Source organism: Ranitomeya imitator, chromosome 6 (genome assembly GCF_032444005.1).
Source record: "Ranitomeya imitator isolate aRanImi1 chromosome 6, aRanImi1.pri, whole genome shotgun sequence".
NCBI lineage: Eukaryota > Metazoa > Chordata > Amphibia > Anura > Dendrobatidae > Ranitomeya > Ranitomeya imitator.
Genome location: NC_091287.1, coordinates 320,823,881 through 320,837,625, shown reverse-complemented (window position 1 = coordinate 320,837,625; position 13,745 = coordinate 320,823,881).

Below are 13,745 nucleotides of genomic sequence, written 5' to 3'. Positions count from 1 at the left end.
CCTTGTATTGATTACCGCCTTCTAAATAAAATCACGGTCAAATTTCAGTACCCCTTGCCGCTGCTGTCTGATTTCTTTGCTCGGATTAAGGGGGCTAGTTGGTTCACCAAGATAGATCTTCGTGGTGCGTATAATCTTGTGCGTATTAAAAAGGGCGATGAATGGAAAACAGCATTTAATATGCCCGAGGGCCATTTTGAGTACCTGGTTATGCCATTCTTGGCTTTCTAATGCTCCATCAGTGTTTCAGTCCTTTATGCATGACATTTTCCGAGAGTACCTGGATAAATTCCCGATTGTATACTTGGATGATATTTTGGTCTTCTCGGATGATTGGGAGTCTCACATGAAGCAGGTCAGAATGGTGTTCCAGGTCCTGCGTGCGAATTCTTTGTTTGTGAAGGGGTCTAAGTGCCTCTTTGGTGTTCAGAAGGTTTCATTTTTTCCCCTTCTACTATCGAGATGGACCCTGTTAAAGTTCGAGCCATTCATGATTGGACTCAGCCGACATCTCTGAAGAGTCTGCAAAAGTTCCTGGGCTTTGCTAATTTTTATCGTCGCTTCATCAATAATTTTTCTAGTATTGCTAAACCGTTGACTGATTTAACCAAGAAGGGTGCTGATGTGGTCAATTGGTCTTCTGCTGCTGTGGAAGCTTTTCAAGAGTTGAAGCGTCGTTTTTCCTCTGCCCCTGTGTTGTGCCAACCAGATGTTTTGCTCCCGTTCCAGGTCGAGGTTGATGCTTCTGAGATTGGAGCAGGGGCTGTTTTGTCACAAAGAAGTTCTGATGGCTCGGTGATGAAACCATGCGCCTTCTTTTCCAGGAAGTTTTCGCCTGCTGAGCGTAATTATGATGTTGGCAATCGTGAGTTGCTGGCCATGAAGTGGGCATTCGAGGAGTGGCGTCATTGGCTTGAAGGAGCTAAGCATCGCGTGGTGGTCTTGACTGATCACAAGCACTTGACTTATCTCGAGTCTGCCAAACGGTTGAATCCTAGACAGGCTCGTTGGTCGCTGTTTTTCTCCCGTTTTGACTTTGTGGTTTCGTACCTTCCGGACTCTAAAAATGTGAAGGCGGATGCCTTGTCTAGGAGTTTTGTGCCCGACTCTCCGGGTTTGTCTGAGCCGGCGGGTATTCTCAAGGAGGGGTAATTTTGTCTGCCATCTTCCCTGATTTGCGGCGGGTGCTGCAAAAATTTCAGGCTAATAGACCTGACCGTTGCCTAGCGGAGAAACTGTTTGTCCCTGATAAATGGACGAGTAGAGTTATCTCTGAGGTTCATTGTTCGGTGTTGGCTGGTCATCCTGGAATCTTTGGTACCAGAGATTTGGTGGCTAGATCCTTTTGGTGGCTGTCTCTGTCGCGGGATGTGCGTTCATTTGTGCAGTCCTGTGGGATTTGTGCTCGGGCTAAGCCCTGCTGTTCTCATGCCAGTGGGTTGCTTTTGCCCTTGCCTGTCCCGAAGAGGCCCTGGACACATATCTCTATGGATTTTATTTTGGATCTCCCCGTCTCTCAAAAAATGTCGGTCATTTGGGTTGCTTGTGATCGCTTCTCTAAGATGGTCCATTTGGTACCCTTGTCTAAATTGCCTTCCTCCTCTGATTTGGTGCCATTGCTCTTCCAGCATGTGGTTCGTTTACATGGCATTCCGGAGAACATCGTTTCTGACAGAGGTTCCCAGTTTGTTTCGAGGTTTTGGAGAGCCTTTTGTGCTAGGATGGGCATTGATTTGTCTTTTTCCTCGGCTTTCCATCCTCAGACAAATGGCCAGACTGAACGAACCAATCAGACCTTGGAAACATATCTGAGATGTTTTGTTTCTGCCGATCAGGATGATTGGGTGTCCTTTTTGCCTTTGGCTGAGTTCGCCCTTAATAATCGGGCCAGCTCGGCTAACTTGGTTTCGCCGTTTTTCTGCAATTCTGGTTTCCATCCTCGTTTCTCTTCAGGGCAGGTTGAGTCTTCTGACTGTCCTGGTGTGGATACTGTGGTGGATAGGTTGCAGCAGATTTGGACTCATGTGGTGGACAATTTGACATTGTCTCAGGAGAAGGCTCAGCGTTTCGCTAACCGCAGGCGCTGTGTGGGTCCCCGACTTCGTGTTGGGGATTTGGTTTGGTTGTCATCCCGTTATATTCCTATGAAGGTTTCCTCTCCTAAGTTTAAGCCTCGTTTCATTTGTCCGTATAGGATTTCTGAGGTTCTTAATCCTGTATCTTTTCGTTTGACCCTTCCAGCTTCTTTTTCCATCCATAACGTGTTCCATAGGTCATTGTTGCGGAGATACGTGGCACCTGTGGTTCCATCCGTTGATCCTCCTGCCCCGGTTTTGGTTGAGGGGGAGTTGGAGTATATAGTGGAGAAGATTTTGGATTCTCGTATTTCGAGACGGAAACTCCAGTACCTGGTTAAGTGGAAGGGTTATGGTCAGGAAGATAATTCCTGGGTCTTTGCCTCTGATGTTCATGCTGCCGATCTGGTTTGTGCCTTTCATTTGGCTCATCCTGGTCGGCCTGGGGGCTCTGGTGAGGGTTCGGTGACCCCTCCTCAAGGGGGGGGGGGGTACTGTTGTGAATTCTGTGGTCAAGCTCCCTCCTGTGGTCATGAGTGGTACTTCGGCTGGTTCTGTCTATGAGCTTCCTCTGGTGGATGTGAGTGGGGCTGCGGCTTCTGAGCTTCCTTCCTCAGGTGACGAGGTTAAGTCGTTAGGTGCTGCTCTATTTAACTCCACCTAGTTCTTTGTTCCTGGCCTCCAGTCAATGTTCCAGTATTGGTCTTGCTATCTCCTGGATCGTTCTTGTGGCCTGTCTGCCCTGCATAAGCTAAGTTTTGCTTGTGTTACTTTTGTTTGCTATATTTTCTGTCCAGCTTGCTATATTGGTTTTTCTTGCTTGCTGAGACGCAGAGGGAGCACCTCCGTACCGTTAGTCGGTGCGGAGGGTCTTTTTGCCCCCTCTGCGTGGTTGTTTGTAGGTTTTTGTGCTGACCGCAAAGCTATCTTTCCTATCCTCGGTCTATTCAGTAAGTCGGGCCTCACTTTGCTAAAATCTATTTCATTTCTGTGTTTGTATTTTCATCTTACTCACAGTCATTATATGTGGGGGGCTGCCATATCCTTTGGGGAATTTCTCTGAGGCAAGGTAGGCTTATTTTTCTATCTTCAAGGCTAGCTAGTTTCTCAGGCTGTGCCGAGGCGCCTAGGTTTTGTCAGGAGCGCTCCACGGCTGCCTTTAGTGTGGTATGATAGGTTTAGGAATTGCGGTCAGCAGAGTTCCCACGTCTCAGAGCTATGTTAGTAACTAACAGGTCACTTGTGTGCTCTTAACCACTAGGTCCATTGTGGTTCTGAATCACCTGTACATAACAGGTACTATAAGTATACGCACATGGGTTAACTTCACCCTGCATGAAGGAAGTGATCCTGTTGCGTCACAGGACCGCGGTACCGCACATAGAGCGCGAGCAAGAAGTCAGCGAACACAACCCCAACTAAGGATTAAAGTCCGATTAGACCACTTGCTGGCACAACACCGCAACTGGGTGTGTAAGGAAACTATTAAAATAGAATATAAGGCACGAGAGTGCGTGCGGTGCCGCACTGACGGACGCCACTAACCACCCAGGCTTGGGTAAGGAAAGTGCAGAGGAAGCGCACGGCGCCGTACTGGTGGACACAGCAACTGGACGCTGTGATGTGTGCTTTGACTCCATTTTGTTTTTGGTTAAAGATAAATTCTGTTATTTACTTAGGTAGAAGGTTACAGCTGCTATGAAATAACTGTCCTGTTTCTCACGAAGATAATATTTTGTTATTCAGCTAGTCTATGGTTCATAATTGGTATAAAGACCTTGAGTATTCTAACTCGAGTGAGCCAGATAAGAGACTCGTGGGCGTATCGCTATACAAGACTGAGGCATCTGTTAATATCTTTTTTTATGCCAAAAAGACATGACCATATCTAGTTTCCATTTTTCCTGTATCCTCATGGGTTAAGTTTTTCCTGTATTCTTATAGGTTAAGAACTGTGAACGTGTTCTTGTGCTGATTGGTTGAAGTATAATTTCTATGACTATGAAAAGTCAGACAAAAAACGGGGGGCCCAGAGATCTGCTCGATCCCCCACACAGAGGCACGAGTCTCCGTCTGGTCATTTTCAGTTGCCGGCAACGCCCTGTAGATTAATTTGGAAATCACTGAGTCAACCGTGAAGGATCAATTTAGATCCTCCCTCAACAGCTGCAGCCACACTTGCAGCCTGAACAGCGACAGCAGTAACATCCACAGCTGAGGTTGAACGCTCTAGAGCCGCCAACCTTCCCTCCAGCTGCTGGATGTACCGCTGTAAACGCTGATCGTCCGTCATTACTAGCCAGACTTTGGCGCTAGTATTATGTTAAGGACTGGCGGAACGCACCAAGTATAGATGATATAAAACTAGGTGCGTTCGCAGTCCGAGGTCCACCGTGCAGGTAAAACCCCTGCTGCTAGTAAGACGGACTATATGGCGGTACTATAAGTATACGCACATGGGTTAACTTCACCCTGCGTGAAGGAAGCGATCCTGTAGCGTCACAGGACCGCGGTACCGCACATAGAGCGCGAGCAAGAAGTCAGCGAACACAACCCCAACTAAGGATTGAAGTCCGATTAGACCACTTGCTGGCACAACACCGCAACTGGGTGTGTAAGGAAACTATTAAAATAGAATATAAGGCACGAGAGTGCGTGCGGTGCCGCACTGACGGACGCCACTAAACACCCAGGCTTGGGTAAGGAAAGCGCAGAGGAAGCGCATGGCGCCGTACTGGCGGACACAGCAACTGGACGCTGTGATGTGTGTTACGTGCAGATGGCTAGTCGGGCGCTAGATAGCTACCATCATCCGCGAGCAGTCAACAACTCTAGGGAGGGATACTTAGGAGCTTTCATCCATCGACATACATCCATCTACACACACACATTATATCAAGACAATACTAGCGCATGGCCGTGCGGTCATGCGCAGTTTATATAGTTGCAGCACAGGAAGCTGCTACAGAAGTTTTGCCCTTTCAGGACCTGCCAAGAGGACCAATGGGATGTGCTACAGTACCTGAGCATGTGACCCTCGATCTCCAACGGGAGATCTTGCCCTGGGCATGCTCAGTGTGTGCAAATAAGGACTTAGTCCCAGAGAAGCCCGCTCGCCGCAGATCAGTGCAGGGTACAACAGGAGAGCCAGAAAAGGCAGCAGTAACCCTCTGCACAGAATCAGTCCCAGCGAGACGCTGGGAGCGACGCCTCCGCTGAGCAGAGCCCACTGCGGCCGAAGCAGAATGGGAGACCGCAGCAGACACGGATCGAGATTCCCCCTGTGCAGCAGAGGAAACTCGACTCCTAACACCCCCTCTTTGGGAACTCTTTTTGGATGCTTTCCATCATAGTTTTAATCCCTGAGATGTAGTAGTAGGAGAATTAAGTGATTTTTCACAAAACCTGAAAACGTCAAAAAATCTAACACTCGGCCAAGCCAATAATGGCTGATTTTCAGCCAAAATTTTTTTTCCCACAAATCAAGCACAAACTATACCACCTTTTTGGGAACTCTTTTGGGATGCTTTCCAACATAGTTTTAACCCCCTTGATGTAGAAGTAGGAGAATTATGTGATTTTTCACAAAACCTGAAACCTTAAAAAAATCTAACACCTGGCCAAGCCAAAAATGTTTGATTTTCAGCCAAAAATTTTTTTTCCACAAACCAAACACACACTATACTAACTTTTTGGGAACTCTTTTGGGATGCATTCCAACATAGTTTTAACCCCCTTGATGTAGAAGTAGGAGAATTATGTGATTTTTCACAAAACCTGAAAATGTCAAAAAATCTAACACCCGGCCAAGCCAAAAATGGCTGATTTTCAGCCAAATTTTTTTTTTTTCACAAATCAAGCACATACTATACCCCCTTTTTAGGAACTCTTTTGGGATGCTTTCCAACATAGTTTTAACCCCCTAGGTGTAGAAGTAGGAGAATTAGGTGATTTTTCACAAAACCTGAAAACGTCAAAAAATCTAACACCCGGCCAAGCCAAAAATGGCTGATTTTCAGCCAAAAATTTTTTTCCCACAAATCAAGCACACACTATACTAACTTTTTGGGAACTCTTTTGGGATGCATTCCAACATAGTTTTAACCCCCTTGATGTAGAAGTAGGAGAATTATGTGATTTTTCACAAAACCTGAAAATGTCAAAAAATCTAACACCCGGCCAAGCCAAAAATGGCTGATTTTCAGCCAAAATTTTTTTTTCCACAAATCAAACACACACTATACCCCCTCTTTGGGAACTCTTTTGGGATGCTTTCCAACATAGTTTTAAACCTCTAGATGTAGAAGAAAATTAAGTGATTTTTCACAATTCCTGAAAATGTCAAAAAATCTAATACCCGGCCAAGCCAAAAATGGCTGATTTTCAGCCAAAATTTTTTTCCACAAATCAAACACACACTATACTCCCTCTTTGGAACTCTTTTGGGATGCTTTCCAACTGAGTTTTAACCCCCTAGATGTAGAAGTAGGAGAATTATGTGATTTTTCACAAAACCTGAAAAAGTCAAAAAATCTAATGTTAGGAGTCGAGTTTCCTCTGCTGCACAGGGGGAATCTCGATCCGTGTCTGCTGCGATCTCCCATTCTGCTTCGGCCGCAGTGAGCTCTGCTCAGCGGAGGCGTCGCTCCCAGCGTCTCGCTGGGACTGATTCTGTGCAAAGGGTTACTGCTGCCTTTTCTGGCTTTCCTGTTGTACCCTGCACTGATCTGCGGCGAGCGGGCTTCTCTGGGACTAAGTCCTTATTTGCACACACTGAGCATGCCCAGGGCAAGATCTCCCGTTGGAGATCGAGGGTCACATGCTCAGGTACTGCAGCACATCCCATTGGTCCTCCTGGCAGGTCCTGAAAGGGCAAAACTTCTGTAGCAGCTTCCTGTGCTGCAACTATATAAACTGCGCATGACCGCACGGCCATGCGCTAGTATTGTCTTGATATAATGTGTGTGTGTAGATGGATGTATTTTGATGGATGAAAGCTCCTAAGTATCCCTCCCTAGAGTTGTTGACTGCTCGCGGATGATGGTAGCTATCTAGCGCCCGACTAGCCATCTGCACGTAACACACATCACAGCGTCCAGTTGCTGTGTCCGCCAGTACGGCGCCGTGCGCTTCCTCTGCGCTTTCCTTACCCAAGCCTGGGTGGTTAGTGGCGTCTGTCAGTGCGGCACCGCACGCACTCTCGTGCCTTTATTTACTATTATTATAGTTTCCTAACACACCCAGTTGTGGTGTTGTGCCAGTTGTGTTGTGTTGTGGGGTTGTGTTCGCTGACTTCTTGCTTGCGCTCTATGTGCGGTACCGCGGCCCTGTGACGCAACAGGGTCGCTTCCTTCACGCAGGGTGAAGTTAACCCATGTGTGTATTGTTATAGTACCGCCATATAGTCCGTCTTTGCTAGCAGCAGGGGTTTTACCTGCACGGTGGACCTCGGACTGCGAACGCACCTAGTTTCATGTCATCTAATACTTGGTGCGTTCCGCCTGTCCATAATATAATACTAGCGCCAAGGTCTGGCTAGTAATGACGGACGATCAGCGTTTACAGCGGTACATCCAGCAGCTGGAGGGAAGGTTGGCGGCTCTTGAGCGTTCAACCTCAGCTGTGGATGTTACTGCTGTCGCTGTTCAGGCTGCAAGTGTGGCTGCAGCTACCTTGTCCACTGCCGCCCCTGTACCGACGCTATCTCGCCTCCCGCTACCAGAGAAATTTTCTGGTGACAGTAAGTCCTGTAGGGGTTTCGTGAGTCAGTGCTCAATACATCTCGAGCTTCTGGCCTCTCGTTTCCCTACAGAGCGGGCTAAGGTGGGCTTTATCGTATCTTTACTGTCGGACAGGGCGTTGCAGTGGGCTACGCCGCTGTGGGAGCGTGGCGATCATGTGGTGCAGAGTGCTCCATTATTCCTGAGCACTCTGAAACAGGTCTTTTTAGGACCTCGTATCACCCATGATACGGCGCTCCAACTGTTGGCATTGACTCAGGGCTCGTCCTTGGTCAGCCATTTTGCCGTCCACTTCCGCACTCTAGCATCTGAGCTGGAGTGGTCGGATAAAGCCCTTATTCCTATATTTTGGAGGGGGCTGGCTGACCACGTTAAGGACGCCCTGGCCACTAGGGAGATTCCCGCCACACTGGAAGAATTAATAACAGTGTCTACTCGTATTGACCTCCGTTTTCACGAGCGGAGGTTAGAGCGAGCCCAGTGTAGGCAGAGGTTTCGGCTGGCTCCCACCTTCGCCAAACCTTTGGAATCTCCAGTCCAGGCTCCTGAGTCCCATGAACCTAAGGTAGTGTCACGAGCGGGATCTAAGTCCCGGACCGCTCGTGCACTCCAGGTTTGCCATGTTTGCCAACAGTCAGGACATCTTGCCACCAGATGTCACCAGCGGTCGAGGAAACGTCAGCGTCTAGTGGTAGTAGGTGGAGGTGCACTAGACACGGCGACGTTTGCCTCCAAATTGTCCTTTAAGGGGACAATAACTTTTGGCTCATCCTCCCACTCGGTAGAGCTCTGCGTGGATTCTGGGGCGGAGGGCAATTTTATGTCTTCTGCCTTCGCCCAACGTCACGCAATACCCCTGGTTATGCTACCTCAACCAGTAACGGTACGAGTGGTGAATGGGTCGACACTCCCCGCACAGATAACACATCAGACCATCCCTTTTACTCTGTCCATGTCACCATCCCATCAGGAGATTATATCTCTGCTCATCAGAAAATAGAAAAAGCAGCACAGCCTAAAAGCAAGAGACAGTCGTGGAATCACTAGAGGAACTACTGAGCTCAGAAAGTCCAGGGAGGTGCTCACGTTGGAAAACACAGTCAAAGTGTATCAATACCAAAATGAAGAAAAAAACGTGGCAACACTCACCGATCCTGTCAAGCAGATTGTGTCTTTTATTGAAGCAAAAGTGAGACCGGATTCACGGCTCGGGGGAGAAAAACAAACATGAGGTGAGCGGGGAGAGGACAACTCTGCTCATCATTCCCGAGAGGGATTGATGAGGTCCTGTTGGGGATACCTTGGTTACGGTACCACTCTCCTCACAGCGAGTGGTCCTCAGGCAGAATTCTGGGATGGGGTGAATCATGTGGGGGTAGGTGTCACCGAGAGTGCGTTCAGGTTGCTACTACTGAGGTACCCGCAGATCTTTCCTCTCTCCCCAAGCAATACTGGTCTTATGCAGACGTGTTCTCCAAAAAGGCGGCGGAGACCCTTCCGCCCCATCGCCCTTATGACTGTCCTATCGATCTCTTGCCTGGTGCAGAGCCTCCCCGGGGTCGAGTTTATCCATTATCTCTCCCGGAGACGGAGGCCATGTCTCAGTACATTCAAGAGAATCTGGCAAGAGGTTTCATCAGGAAGTCAGTGTCACCTGCTGGGGCAGGGTTCTTCTTCGTGCAGAAGAAGAATGGGGAACTACGTCCATGCATAGACTACAGGGGTCTTAACGCTATCACCGTTAAGAACAAGTATCCTTTGCCCTTGATATCTGAGGTCTTCGGTAGGCTTCGGGGAGCTAGAGTGTTTACTAAATTAGATCTGTGGGGTGCTTACAACCTGATTCGCATCCGTGAGGGGGACGAATGGAAAACGGCGTTTAACACCAGAGATGGGCACTATGAGTATCTGGTGATGCCCTTCGGGCTCTGTAATGCCCCAGCCGTTTTCCAAGACTTTGTCAACGACATCTTCCGGGATATGCTTTCCACCTCGGTTGTAGTCTATCTGGATGATATTCTCATCTTTTCTCCAGATATTGACTCCCACCAGAGAGATGTTGGCAGAGTCTTCGACCTCCTACGGGCAAACTCTCTTTATGCAAAGTTGGAGAAGTGTATGTTTGAGCAGGAGTCTTTACCATTCCTGGTCTATATCATCTCCGCCCAGGGATTGGCTATGGATCCTGCCAAACTAGAGGCTGTGATGGACTGGCAAGAGCCCCATTCTCTTAAGGCGGTGCAGCGCTTTATGGGGTTCATTAATTATTACCGCCAGTTCATTCCCCACTTCTCAACTCTGGTAGCTCCCTTGGTAGCCCTCACCAAGAGGGGAGCGAATCCCAAATTGTGGTCGGAAGAGGTCTCCAAGGCCTTCACTTCTGTAAAGTCTCATTTTGCTAGCGCTCCCATCTTACATCGCCCCGATGTGGATAAGCCATTCTTAATGGAGGTGGATGCTTCATCCGTTGGTGCTGGAGCAGTCCTCTATCAAAAGGACACTCAAGGTCGGAAGCATCCATGCTTCTTCTTCTCTAAGACCTTCACATCAGCGGAGAGAACTTACTCCATCGGGGATAGGGAGTTGCTAGCAATGAAGCTGGCCTTTTCGGAGTGGAGACATCTTCCGGAGGGTGCACGGTTTCCCTTCCAGGTCTTCACGGACCACAAAAATTTGGTGTATTTACACACAGCCCAGCGGCTGAATTCTCGCCAGGCCAGATGGTCCTTATTTTTCTCCCGGTTCCATTTTACTCTGCATTATCTCGCCGGGGAGAAGAATATTCGTGCCGACGCTCTCTCTCGCTCCCTTATGTCAACTGAGGAGGAGGAAGAGGAGCCTCGGCTTATTGTCCCTTCTGAGAGCCTGAGAACCGTTGCGCCGGTTTCGCTAGAGTCTGTGCCTCCGGGCAAGACTTTTGTGCCCATTAATTTGCGACCGGAGGTTCTCTCTTGGGCTCATTCGTCCAGGGTGGGTGGACACTTTGGGACAAAAAGGACATCTGAGCTACTGGCGAGGACGTACTGGTGGCCGCATATGGTCCGGGATGTCAGGGATTATATTCTGGCGTGTGTCTCCTGCGCCAAAAATAAATCTCCGCGTCAAAGGCCAGCTGGGTTGCTCTATCCCTTGCCGGTGGCAGTTAGGCCCTGGGAGATGGTCGGGATGGACTTTGTCGTGGGTTTAACCAAGTCTCGCGGCTGTACCATCATCTGGGTCATCACCGATCATTTCTCAAAAATGGTGCATTTGGTGCCGCTACCACGGTTACCTTCTGCACGGGCCTTGGCAGCGTTGTTCATTAAACACATCTTCCGCCTACATGGTATGCCTGACAAAATTGTCAGTGACCGGGGTCCCCAGTTTGCGTCTCGGTTCTGGAGAGAGCTTTGTCGTCTTCTCAGCATTGAGTTGAATCTCTCTTCCGCATATCATCCCGAGACGAATGGGTTGGTAGAGAGGGCCAACCAGACCCTGGTCACATACCTGCGACATTTTGTCTCAGCCAGGCAGGATGACTGGGCATCCTTGCTACCATGGGCAGAGTTTGCGCTGAACAACGCCGTAGCCGACTCCACTGGACAAACCCCATTCCTCCTCAACTATGGTCAGCATCCACGGGTACCTGTGCCTATGCCCGTGTCTTCCGTAGACTCCAGGGTGGCAGACTGGGCTGTGGAGGCACGGGATATTTGGGACCGCACTCAGGATGCCATTCGGGCCTCTAAGGAGAGAATGAGGTCCTCCGCCGATGCTCATCGGCGCCCCGCTCCGACCTTTGCTCCTGGCGACTTGGTGTGACTCTCCGCCCGTAACATCAGGCTGCGAGTTGAGTCCACTAAGTTTGCTCCTCGCTACTTGGGTCCCTTCAAGGTCCTCGAACAGGTTAATCCTGTGGTCTACCGTCTGGCCCTTCCTCCACGCCTTGGTATCACCGACACCTTTCATGTGTCCCTCCTAAAGCCCGTATACATGTCCCGGTTTTCTGAGTCATCTGCCGAGACATCGGGTTCATCTACGGATGATTTCGAGGTGAACGCTATCTTGGGGTGCAAGGTGGTACGTGGCAAAAAATTTTTTTGGGTGGACTGGAAGGGTTACGTCCCTGAGGATAGGTCCTGGGAGCCTGCTGAGCACATTCGGGCTCCGCAGCTTATTGCTGCTTTCGAACGTAGCGAGGCCCAAGGAGGGGGGGGCCCTAGGAGGGGGGTAATGTTAGGAGTCGAGTTTCCTCTGCTGCACAGGGGGAATCTCGATCCGTGTCTGCTGCGGTCTCCCATTCTGCTTCGGCCGCAGTGAGCTCTGCTCAGCGGAGGCGTCGCTCCCAGCGTCCCGCTGGGACTGATTCTGTGCAAAGGGTTACTGTTGCCTTTTCTGGCTCTCCTGTTGTACCCTGCACTGATCTGCGGCGAGCGGGCTTCTCTGGGACTAAGTCCTTATTTGCACACACTGAGCATGCCCAGGGCAAGATCTCCCGTTGGAGATCGAGGGTCACATGCTCAGGTACTGCAGCACATCCTATTGGTCCTCCTGGCAGGTCCTGAAAGGGCAAAACTTCTGTAGCAGCTTCCTGTGCTGCAACTATATAAACTGCGCATGACCGCACAGCCATGCGCTAGTATTGTCTTGATATAATGTGTGTGTGTAGATGGATGTATGTCGATGGATGAAAGCTCCTAAGTTTCCCTCCCTAGAGTTGTTGACTGCTCGCGGATGATGGTAGCTATCTAGCGCTCGACTAGCCATCTGCACGTTACACACATCACAGCGTCCAGTTGCTGTGTCCGCCAGTACGGCGCCGTGCGCTTCCTCTGCGCTTTCCTTACCCAAGCCTGGGTGGTTAGTGGCGTCCGTCAGTGCGGCACCGCACGCACTCTCGTGCCTTTATTTACTATTATTATAGTTTCCTAACACACCCAGTTGTGGTGTTGTGCCAGCAAGTGGTCTAATCGGACTTCAATCCTGAGTTGGGGTTGTGTTCGCTGACTTCTTGCTTGCGCTCTATGTGCGGTACCGCGGCCCCGTGACGCAACAGGATCGCTTCCTTCACGCAGGGTGAAGTTAACCCATGTGTGTATTCTTATAGTACCGCCATATAGTCCGTCTTTGCTAGCAGCAGGGGTTTTACCTGCACGGTGGACCTCGGACTGCGAACGCACCTAGTTTCATGTCATCTAATACTTGGTGCATTCCGCCTGTCCATAACAAAGAAAGAAATTAAGTGATTTTTCACAATTCCTGAAAACGTCAAAAAATCTAACACCCGGCCAAGCCAAAAATGGCTGATTCTCAGCCAAAAATTTTTTTTCCACAAATCAATCACACTCTATACTCCCTCTTTGGGAATTCTTTTGGGATGCTTTCCAACATAGTTTTAAACCACTAGATGTAGAAGTAAGAAAATTAACCCCTTAAGCCCCGAGGGTGGTTTGCACGTTAATGACTGGGCCAATTTTTACAATTCTGACCACTGTCCCTTTATGAGGTTATAACTCTGGAACGCTTCAACAGATCCCAGTGATTCTGACATTGTTTTCTCGGGTCATATTGTACTTCATGATAGTGGTAAAAATTATTTGATAGTACCTGCGTTTGTTTGTGAAAAAAACGGAAAATTGGGTCGAAAATTATGAAAATTTCGCAATTTTCCAACTTTGAATTTTTATGCAATTAAATCACAGAGATATGTCACACAAAATACTTAATAAGTAACATTTCCCACATGTTTAGTTTACATCAGCACAATTTTGGAACCAAAATTTTTTTTTCTTTAGGGAGTTATAAGGGTTAAAAATTGACCAGCAATTTCTCATTTTTACAACACCATTTTTTTTTTAGGGACCACATCTCATTTGAATTCATTTTGAGGGGTCTATATGATAGAAAATACCCAAGTGTGACACCATTCTAAAAACTGCACCCCTCAAGG